The sequence below is a fragment of the Dromiciops gliroides genome, chromosome 2 (assembly GCF_019393635.1).
Source record: "Dromiciops gliroides isolate mDroGli1 chromosome 2, mDroGli1.pri, whole genome shotgun sequence".
Classification (NCBI taxonomy): domain Eukaryota; kingdom Metazoa; phylum Chordata; class Mammalia; order Microbiotheria; family Microbiotheriidae; genus Dromiciops; species Dromiciops gliroides.
The window spans coordinates 397,691,344-397,703,360 of NC_057862.1; the positions used below are offsets into that span (position 1 = coordinate 397,691,344).

General features: G+C 35.8%; 1 protein-coding gene across 6 annotated transcripts in view; it reads right to left on the minus strand.

The window, feature by feature from the left end:
- The window catches only part of NUP93 (nucleoporin 93), a 136,614-nt gene that overhangs the window by 61,382 nt on the left and 63,215 nt on the right, over positions 1–12,017 (minus strand). Inside the window, exon 1 of one of the 6 annotated variants that reach the window (XM_043986542.1) lies at positions 8,076–8,235. The exons of 3 other annotated variants lie outside the window; for them this stretch is intronic. The gene's annotated coding sequence lies outside the window, so the exon portion shown is untranslated. Of the gene's footprint in view, positions 1–6,256; positions 6,316–7,858; positions 7,951–8,075; positions 8,236–12,017 lie in introns of those variants that run through there. 2 more of the 6 variants (XM_043986543.1, XM_043986544.1) reach the window with 2 other exon arrangements.

The following is a 12,017-nucleotide window of genomic DNA, read 5'->3' on the forward strand; positions in this document are numbered from 1 at the left end:
CTATCATCACTGCAGGCAGCTTTGGAGCCACAGGTTATAGGCCTTTATTTTACAGTATGGTGCTGATCTAGACCAGGAAATACCACCATTCTACTGTGGTGAGTACATTACACTCTATTTTAGATGTGGGTCTGGCAATTTAGATAAACAAAGGAATAAATAAATGGACCAGAGGACTGAAAACAATGCCCCACAAGGACTGTATAGAACAAGGATTCTTAACCTGGAATCTATGAACTTAAAAAAAAAATTCAGTTATATTTCAATATAATTGGTTTCCTCTGTAATCTTCTGTATTATATCTTATGCATTTAAAAATATCATTCTAGGAAGGGGTTGATGGCCTGCACTATATTTGGTACATGACACAAAAAAGGTCAAAACTGCAAATGTATTGGAGACGAAAAGATGGGGATGAGTAATGGGAGGAGGGGGATGTAATGAAAACTGTCTTCAAGTATTTGTGGGGCTGTCATGTGGAAGAAAGATTAAATTTATTCAGGAAGGCCATAAAAGGCCATCTGTGCCTTGCAGCGTCCTGGCACATAGTAGGGGCCTAACCAATATCTGCTGAATTGAATTCGATATGTGGAAGCTTCAGAGAGGCATATTTAAGCTTGCTAGAAGAAGGGAAAGCCCTTTTAAACACTGAGAGCTGCTCCCAAAATGACTGAGGCTACCTCTGGAGGTCAGACCTCAGAAAGTGCTCATCTCATGTCCTTTTCAGCTTTAGGATTCTTGTGACCACACCCAATTGATCTGATGAAGCCAACTGGGTAGATAGTTTGCCTGGCTTATCCAAGTTGGTTGTTAGGATAATCTCAGATTCATTGGACCCCTTTATAAAATGTAGTTTCTTCACTAAGGGCCTAGATTGCTGCATAAACAAGGAAAAAACAAACATCTACCCAGTGTTTCCATCTAAGACCTACAGTGGTCCTTGTTAAGAGCATTTTGGCTTATTTAATATCTTTAAGGGAGCTTCAACATCACCCTTTTACCAATACCATCTGGCTTTACTTTTTGTATAGAAGGAACAATATTTCCAGAGGGGTGCTAATGTAGTTGCACTTACTATTTCTGCAGGTTTTTTCTCCCTATGACTTCCATGACTTACTACTGAATACAGAAATAAGGTGAGAATCACCTTGGTACAGATGGCAAAGCTGTGTGTTTGCTAAGAGGTACGTTGTAAAACTTATTGTCAAAGGAAGGGAATGTGTCATCAATGTAGAGCAACACCACAGGGTATTTGGCATCTTTCTCTCTTTGATAATTTATAGGAAAATGATCATTTGACTTCCACTTACCCCTACAGCAAAGGATTGGAACTGTTGTTGACTGCCTTAGTTAATTAGAACACTTTGATAACAAGGCCAAGGTTATGGGTTCAATCCTTACATAGGCCTATTAGTTCTGCTCTGTGCCAAGGAAACAGACTGCACACCTACTGAGGGTCAACTTTTTGCAAAGTTATGAAATACAGTACAGGTGAAGCCTGTCTTGAACAACCCCTTAAAGTCAAGTGTTTCCTTCTTTGCCATTTTACCACCCACCCCAGCAATTTATGTTTAGATTAGGAACTTAATGTGTTAGCTTTCACAAGAGTGTGCATATTTTAAAGTGACACTAGGGAATGATGGATTAAATCAAATAAACACCTTGGTCACAGAATTTTAGCTATCAATAAGGAATACTTCCTTACAATTTCACTCAAGCCACTCCCTATTCTAACCCTAGTGAGATAGGGTTACAAAGTCATGCTACTGGTCTCAGGATTAGAATCAGATGACAATGTAAATGGGTGGGGTATGCAAATCTATAACCCACTACCAATCTCCCAGTCTACTAATGGCAGGTCAATGGTATCATCTTTGAATATGAAGGACACATTATTCTAGAACACACTGCAGTGTTCAAGAAATATGCTATCCATCTTCCCTTGTCACACCAATGAGTAAGGAAAGTAGGAGAATAAAGAAGCTTGGGAGGAGGGGGGCAGCCTGCCAACTGGCTTAAGGCTGCTGATGTGGCCCCAAAGGGAAAAACTTTGGAGAGCAATTCAGGACCTTTTAGTCAGACTATTCCAAGGTCTATGTTAATGAGGTCTTTAGAAAAAAAGAAGGGAAAGAAAAAAAAAAGCAAGCATGCTTTACTAGAGTAAGTTTTCAAAAACAACAGAAAGAGAAGGCTATAAAGGGAAAAGAAAAAAGTTCCAACCTGGCTTTGGAAATATAATACAGTGGTGAACTGTTTTGTGTTCCAATTCAGAAGGGACCATAAAGGATTCCTCAATAAACAAGAATGAATTGGCCTGACTCTATTAGTAGAGTCATCATAATTATTACTAAATATATTAACAAGATAACTATGTAATGGTAGGCAAGTAGAACAATTAAATTATTATAAGTAAATTCAAGAGACTTTTAAGGGAAATGTTTCCCAGTTTTAAGATGTATTAGTCTACCTCTATACCATATGAGCATTAATATCATCTGCACTGCAGTTTAAAATGGCATTATGTTAAAAAGAACCCCCTCCATAACTCTTTCCCTAAAAACCAAAGTGGCTTTACATTAAAAAAAAAATTGTTTCTGATCCAATGGACCAGATTTCTCTTCCACTGGAAAAAAGGAATAGAAAGGAAGATAGGGGAGGTGATGAGGGAGGTAAGAGAGTAAACAGAAGTGCTAAGGTTTCCATTTGCATCAGGTGTGCCAGGCTAGCTTCTGGAGTGATCCTAATCAGATCTTGTAGTGTTATTTAACAAGCACAAGAAATGGTAAAACCAGCTTTATTATCCAAGATAATGTTTAGGAACTACTTCTCATATTTATTCCCTGCTGGTACACGGTGTCAGTCATTTACACTGCAGTCAAAAAATACAACTCTTCCTGCTATGTAGCAATGCTCATGCTGATAGTGTGCAAGCAGAAGATCATTACTGTTGTCATAGAAAAGTGAGCCCCAGCTTGATTTGGGTTTCTTCTAATTCAGTATTAGTTTCATATATGTTCAATGTTTGTTTTTCCCTGGCAGTGTTCTCTCTCTCTCTCTCTCTGAGAAAAACTAAAAACCAAAACCAAAAAACCCCAAAACTAAAAAACAAAACAAACAAAACAAACCCCAACAATAACACCCTCCCTTTTATATCTTCATATTATTTTAGATTTAATTTCTAAGGGCACTTCTCCCAACTAGTTATACTGTTCTTCCTCTCTGCCCAGCTCTAATTAAGTTAGAAAACATTTTAACTTTACCCTGTCTGAGTTGAGAAAATGCTGCAGAAGGCACAATTCACTACAGGTACAGACCATGTAAAACATTGCTTAACCACAGTGGCAATTACAAGCAACATAGGCAAGCAAAAAGCCAAGGCTGATTTTCTAGTACAAACTATTAGAAATGGGGGAGGGGGTGCCACAGCAGGAAGAACACATTCAAATCTTTTGATGTGCTCTCTAACCAGCAGTAGAAATGGAAATGGTAGATTTTGGGAACCCTCAGGGGACTGTGGAACAGTGATAAAGCCTGAGAATAAGCATTTCTGGCCCTCCTAATACCAAATGGTTAACGCCCTTAATTCTTTGCCAGGGCAGATGACTGGCCACTCTAGCATCCTCCCTGAACTGGTAATGCACCAGAGAGAACACATGATTTGAAAAATCTTAATGTACTAAATAAAAACAATAGAGGTAACTGATTATATCACAGGGCCAAGCATGGCTTAATAAAGCTAACTGGTGGGGAACAGAGTTTGACAAGGAATGACCCATTAAGTTGGGCTACTCAGATTTTTCGAACCATAAGTGAGCCTTTTCTCTCCTTTAATAATCAAGAAACTCAACTAAATTCAGATCCAGGTGAAATGGGAATTGGTCTGCTTTTGTATATCAGGAAATTAGGTCTTTCATCAGCATGGTTACTACTCAACCAGAGGCTGCTTTCTTGATGTTTCTTAAATCACCCACACCTTGAGACTAAAGAGGAATACAAATATTGCTTGGTTTTAAAAAAGTCTACATTATTATATAAGACCAAATCACAATAATCTAGAGAGAGATCCAGAATCAAAGAACCCTTTGTTTATTAAGGAATCTTAATTTTAATTTAACAGGGGAAAAGCTTATACTATGCATTGAATAACTATGGAAAGCAATGGACATTGAACAAAAGAAAATCTAAGTCAAAAAGCACAAAACAGATATTGCTAAACTAAAAGTTAATTGTTATGGTAAACTTGCAGTCTGGCCATATTCAACATTAATGCCTTTAGTGGGATACTAGAGAAACCTTGTTTAAAAGCTTAAATTATTTTCTTTTCTCATAATCTTGAAATTTCAATTCTACATTAGAACAAAATAGGCACTACAGACTGGCAGAGTAACGCTATCTTGGAACTTTTCAAGAAACATTATGAGATCAACTCCCTAACTCAATTTTACTGATGACGCCATTTCATTACATCTTTACTGCCATCTTAGCACATTTCCTAGTAAGCTAGTGGGTATACTCGGTTATCTAAATTATGGCAAAGTAAGGTCCTCCTTGCCAGCCTGATGCTGTGACACTTTGGTAGCACAAAAGTATAACTCAGTGCTCACTGATGGGAAGCACCGTGGCTCCTCATAATAACATGCAGATCTGTAGTCTTGGGAGAATGCTGGAACAAATCTGCTGGAAAGCTTCCTAGCACCTACCAAATAACTTGACAAAATATCTCAGTGCCACAAAATGGGGAGAGGGGAAAGGATAGAGGGTAAAAGGAATGGAGAAAGAAGAAGGGAAGAAAGTATATGGTATTTATTTCTACTTTCCAAGTATTCCTAAAAGGTAGCATTTAAGAAACTTATTACAGAATGAGTATTACAAAAAAAAAAAAGAAATATAGTAAATAGAACCTTAAAGTTCCAAATGAAAAATTCAAAAGTCATTTCATGTCACTTTAAATTCGTATTAACATTAACAAACCAAAGAATGTACATTATCAATGGAGGTGACTACATTTAAAATCTAAGATCTTGTATCCCCTCTATTTGTCAAGTAATTTTAGTACTTAGCCTACTTTGCCTTCTTTGTAGGCAAAATAAATCTGTCTTGCAAAAATAACAAGAAAGAATGTCTTTACAATTTAGCCAGTCTACCTGGCAAACTGTATATTTTGCTAGTTGAGGTCTAAGGTACTTTCAGGGCCATGTTAATATTTGTGTTCCAGACTTCTAAGAAAATCTCCTTTAAGACCTAAACAATATTAGGGCTGCTATAAAAGCAGATGTGCAAAATCTTTCCACCTTTTCATTTTTAAATCCTCATTAATCAGACTATGCAGCATCTAACACTTAAGATGGGCAATGGATGATATAAGGAAGGAGAGAACGATAGCTGGTATTTTAAACTAGAGATCAAGTTAAGCCAGAATTCACAGGCAACTAATGCAATGGGAAACAACTACTGAAGCAGTACTACAAAGCTTTTGACAGTAAATTCTTCATGACATGACTTACTGTAAAATTTATTCACAGTAATTTCAGTAATTCGGTCCCTTTAAAAGATAAACACACAAATCCAAAATGAAAATCCACTTGTTCTCTCCAATGAGTTGTTTCATAAAAGAACAAAGGAACAGCAAGCGTCAAATCCAATTATTTTAAAGAATAACAAGATTTATAAGCACATGATCACAAATAAGAGTTTTAAACAAGTAGCTTTGAAGTTGCACAATATTAATTAAACACAAGGTACTGCTCAACACCCCCAGAAGTAAGAAGAAAAAGCCCAGATCTGTTGGCTCTTTATCTCAACATATTTCTTGAAATAATTTTCACGTATATTTTAGCAACTGATTACACATTTCTAATATGGCAGCTTTTTCTAAGGAAATACAGAAATCCCTTTCAGAAACAGAAAACATACAAGTGGTGGTAAAAAGGCTGGATGTCTCTAAATACTAATTATTTTTCCTGCTAGTGCTAAATTCATGGCTGATAAATCCATCCATTTCATTACTAAAAGTATTAATGAATAATTGATTAAAATTTTAAATATGGAAATTATTTACTTAAATTTATAGTGCAAACATGTAATTAACACTTATTAATATACATGATGATTTGTAACACAAAAATGCATTTGATAGTTCTCATGTCATATTTTAATATTTGCACAATCAATTTCTAAAATCTATCCTGTCTATTAGGGAAGAAAAGATTTTAAACTTCTACAGTTTCACCGCTATACTAGTATGATAAATACTTACTGTAGACAAAAGGATTCCATTTTCTTCCTGTGAATGTACTCCACCCTACTAAGGAACTCTTTCTAGAGTACAATTCTATTTTCTGAGTTTTACAGTAACAAAGCTCTTGTGTCATAGGACTTAATGTAAATGAAATGGCACCACAGCTGCTTTCAGTAACCGTCTTACTGTGACAGTGGTACAGCTAATTGTTAAAAATGGTGGCTTAGACATTTTCCATACATTAAATTAGAGAGCTCAGTTGAAGGCTCTGGCATCCACCCACTTCAGACAAAGGAAAATAATTTGCAACTGTACCAACGCATGGATAATTGAGCCATCTCCCACACAGGGTCAGTGTTAGAGGTTTCCTCCATCTTTACACAAATGTAAACCACAGCTCATTGTCTCCTCCAGGAAATCAATTCTTTTCAAAGCCGTACTGGGTAAGAGTTTTTAAAAGAACCTTAGTGCTGTTCAAATACTGAACTAGAGTATCAAGATAAGCCAAAGGCTCAACAGTTACTCTGTTTCCTGTTCAGTTCATCCATTTCCCACTTGACATCTCCTCCAGACTTTCTATTGTTATTAGCAGGCAAAGTCACACCTATGAACTGAGAGTTGAGTCTCTAAACTAGGTTAGTGATTTCTCTAGTCTATACTTTTGAAAGAGTAATAAGTCCATACCCACAAGTCTTAGTATTACAAATATATTTGTTTAAAAAAAGCTATACTTCTATCGCCTGTTACAATGTTCATTTCATGTCAGCTAGAGATCATGTTATTTAATGTGATTCAGGACCTTAATATTTGTAATATTAATACTAACATGATGGTTACATGACTTTAAAAGTTTTCATTTTATTTATAATAATCAGATTCTTTAAATCAAAGATACAAATTATACTTAAAGAACTCATCTCATTTTCTTTTGATATTTAACTAAATGAAAAGTAATCAATCATCTTAGTTTTGTTAAATTCAATAATAAAGATACAAGTCTCCTGTTATTCATAAAGCATTTAAAGCCTGATACTAAATAAAATGTTTACTGAGAAATGTCTTACCTCTTTAACATTTTCATTTTCTCAGACTCACTACAATAAAAACATAATTACAAATAACAGCGTTTCTTGGAAAAGAATCTATATGATGCAGATATTCTATCTTAAAGAAATATCTGGTTTTAGCCAATAAAAAAATAATTTCATATTTTATCTCATGCAAGAAATCTGCACACCACCACATATACAGTTTAAAGCCTAAAGAAAGTTTATACTGTTTATAATTAAAACTCAAAAATGAAATCAATGGATTTTTAAAAATAAGTTATAATCCTAGAGCATATACCATATTGCCCCACCCTATGATGATTCAAAAATAAAAGAACATTAGAATAGAAAGGCACAAATTTGAACATTTCTCCAGAGAGCCAAGTATTTCTACTATCAAATGAGCCAACTGTTACCAGAATTTATCTCACAAATTCAAGCATGACCTTGTCTTTGAGAGTAGATACAATAACAAAACTGTCAACCTATTTACTGGGGAGAATTAATCTGAATTTCTTTACAAAATGAAGACAATCCTACCTGTAGATAACAAAATTGAGGAGTTACAAACCTGTCGATGCTGTTTGTCACTGTAACTCTTCCGTGCCTTCTCTCTGGGCTTATAAAGCTCTATTAGTGCTCAAGTCCGTCCCCCCTCCCCCCCCCCATTGAAGAAGAAAGAGACAGAGAGAAAGAAAAAGAGGAGAGGGAAGGAAAAAGAAAGATGAGAAAGATGGAAAAGAGAGGAGAGAGGAAAGAAAAGGAAAAGAAAAAGAAAAAGAAAATACCCTGCAAGTCTCGATGTGGCTGAGGCAGTGAAGAGTCTAATAAGACAATGAGATTGCAGGATCTCCTCGAAAAGCTGACCACTATTGCTTATGAAGGATTTTGATCCTTTTTCAGTTTGCTGTATTCAAATTCTGAGAAGTCAACCATCAGTTTGAAAGCAGTAACTGATGGGAGTAACAGTTTATAGGTTACAGAAGGGTATTTTATTGTTAACGGACTGTACCAAGTTAAGATTTAAGAGGGGGAGAGAAAACATGTAGGCAAGGAAAGATATGCTACTTTTCCCCCCCAAGCCACTGCAATTACTCTGATGTGAATTTTTGATGACTTCCGACATCTTGCATGGTTAATAATCGCTTCAGCTGTCATGTTTGGTTAATGTGGAAAATGCATTTGGTGCATTGTGATGCAATGCTATGGCCACAGATTGTAACACCAGTTGTGAAGCTATTCCCTTAACTGAGCAGCAGGAATTTGCACATGCCATGGTGCTAAAATAAATGGTAGTTAAAAGATTTTATACAGCAGCAGCAGCAGCAGCAGCAGCAGACAGATCCTGCCATTTTAGACTTACAGAGAGCATAGATATAACATATAGAACAATCGCTCATCACACTGTTCAAGTCAGTTTCACTGTCCTTTAAAAAAAGCACTTAATTTGATATTTTAAATGTTTGACTTCTTAGTGGTTAAAAGATTTAGATACTGTTTAAATAACTATTCAGATTAATTATAGCTTTGAACAGAGGTTATTTGCATTTCAGGAATATACAGCCAATGAAACTGTCAGTGACACATGAAAATGCAGACTCTTTATTAACATATGCTCAGCTCAACTGCCACTTCCCTGTATGACATTTAGGCAAAAATATATGATGTGTAAGTCATGAATATTCCTATTCTCTCTCAATGATTAAAAATTTGTTTCTTAGAAATAAACTTTTAAAAAAGGGTTACATATACATCTGAAAACTAAAGATTACATTAAAATACCAACTTGCATTTTTCATTATCACCCATAGAAATTCAATGCAGCAAACAATCCTGCAATTACAGGAAGGGATGTAAAACAGCAGAGATGAAACCATGCTAAGAGCCAGTCACCCCATGATTAAAGTCAGGCCAGTATATTCCAGCAGTCAGGTGATGATGCCATCATTACAGTGCAGAAAGCTAGAGAAAAACTGAGAAATGGACCACCCCATCTTCAAAATGAAAGATGAACTCTAAGAGAATAAGAAATAAGCTTTCACACATGCAAAATAAATATCACTACTGAAGAATACTGTAAAGATGGTTATTTTAACGACCAATTCCATAATCTAGTCCCACTGAAATATTAACCTACATTTTAAACATAGAGAAATGTTGCATTTAACAAAGGCATTTTCTCTTCTGTCTTCATCAATTTCCCATTTAACAGGACAAAACTGATTTATGGATTTTGATCTTTTTTTAAAGGAAAAATCTTTTAAAGTAATTCCATTAGCTAATATTTTATGGACCAGAACGTTGACCAATTTAGTGCCTACTATTGCAGGTGGCTGTGTTTCATTATTTAAAAAACAACTCTAAAGAATGAACAGAACAGCACATGAATGTGTCTAAATGTTAAGTATTTGTTGGATACATAAAATAAATTCATTATTTCTATTGTTTTATTCATTGTGATAGCACTAAATGTTTAATTTTGAGGCATGTTTTAATAAGCACTGTAAAACTAAAGAGATTCTAGTTTTGTTTTGTACTTTGATTTGCTGTTTAAAATGAACCTTACCAATAGTTCTACCTGGTGCTATAGCACATGTCAACTTATTTGCAAAAGCATTCAACAATTCAAGCTTACTAGTTTCAGACCTAATATTAGGCCTTACTGAAGTCTGGGGAAGCTTCACAAGTACATGAGTGAGTGAGTGAATGAATGAGTGAGTGTGTGTAGATGCAAGTGCATATGCACTTATGTGCATCTCTGTGTGTGTAACCATGCTTCGACACTAACCAACTTCAGCTTATGCTCCAATTACTAAGACAAAAGGTGATCCTAGGGGACCTTTCTCTGTACTAGTGGAAGAAGCAAACTTTCTTTTGTTTTTGACCAAATGATAAAGCATTGAAACATAGCACACATATAGCAATAGTAGTCTAAGTATGAAAAGAGGTGTCAGATTTCAACAAAAACAGATCCTATCACCCCAATGTAGTTAAGGTCAAACACTATTTCACTGATGGTTACAAGCTATCCCTGAAAGACTGCACTACTGAAAGGGAAGGAACAAAATATATAATTACTCAAATACATACAAGCCTTGTTCAGACTTTTCCCCCCTAATTACCATCAAAGAGGGAATATTTTCTATGGCAAGAATATGCAATAGGACAACTCAGATTTTCTTCCCATCACAAAGAATCTCAAGGAAATAAAATCAATAATCTGATTTGGAATCATACGTCAGAGTTGAAAAGGAATTTAGAGATCATTTAATTCAATGCCCTCCTTTTGCAAAAGAGAAAACTGGACTCAAAAAGTTAATTCGCTTATCCAAGGTCACACACATACTTCAATACGCACACATTCAATTAATTAATTAATTAATTAATTAATTTTTGGGGTGGGGCAATGAGGTTTAAGTGACTTGCCCAGGGTCACACAACTAGTAAGTGTCAAGTGTCTGAGGCCAGATTTGAACTCAGGTACTCCTGAATCCAGGGCCGGTGCTCTATTCACTGCACCACCTAGCTGCCCAATATGTATACATTTATAAACAATACCCAAGCAACCCACTTAAAATGAGTGCCCTATAGGGGGCAGCTAGGTGGTACAGTAGATAAAGCACGGGCCCTGAATTCAGGAGGATCTGAGTACAAATCCGGCCTCAGACACTGTTAACCCTCATTGCCCTGTCGTCCCCCCCCCCCCCAAAAGAGGGCCCTATAGCCACTGGAGACTAATTTACATTGTAATTAACTAAGGGTAAGGAGGCTCATGCTTATTTTTTTGCTCAAGGAGACCCATTGTTTAAGCTTAAACCACATTTTAAATACAGATTTAATTACTAAAATGCACCAAGGGGAAAAACGGAAATGAGACATGGGGTACATCTCAAAATTTAGAACATTAGGAAGAAACTTTCAGGGTAAGAGATCTTACCTATTTTTATCAAATGATATAATTGTAAAGTCCTTAGAATAGAGCCAGGCATATAGTAGGAACTATATAAATGTTAGCTATTATTATTTTATTTTCCCCAATTGCCTTTAATTAATACTAGGACTGTGGTAGGGGGCAAAGAAGTAAAAGAAATAGGGGGACTACTGAAATGATGATGTTCAATTGAAATAACATTCAGACACAATCCTGAAGCTCATATAGCTGGCATATATACTGAGCTTCACCATAAATCAAAGCCTAAGTCATGCTCTGCATCTGACCTGCCTTATAGCATTGTTGTGAGGATTAAATGAGATAACAGATGTTAAAGTGTTCTACAAAGTTAAAAGCACCACACCAATATAAAGTGATATTACTATAACTCACTCTTCCCTCAACTTTGTAATAGTGCATTGTCTTGATTCTTGTGCTATTGTTTTCTTGGCTGACTACTCCTCTCCATGCTCCCTCCTCTGTACTCTTTCCTATTACAGGCAGACAAAATCCTTGGCTCACAGCTCTTTTCTGCCATTTTCTCCTTCAGAGAGCTTACCTATTTACTTTGCTTTAACTAGTATCATCTCTATATTGATGACTGAAATCTCTATTTGCAATCTTGTTCTTATGTTTATGGTTGTCTTGTACCTTCAACTGATTATTGGACATTTACTCTTAGATGTTTTTGTGTTACCTCAAATCCAACATATTCAAACAAATTATTATCCCATTCTCCAAATAGCTATCCAATCCAACTCTACAAGTTGCCATCAGTGGCACCACTATTTCCCCAGTG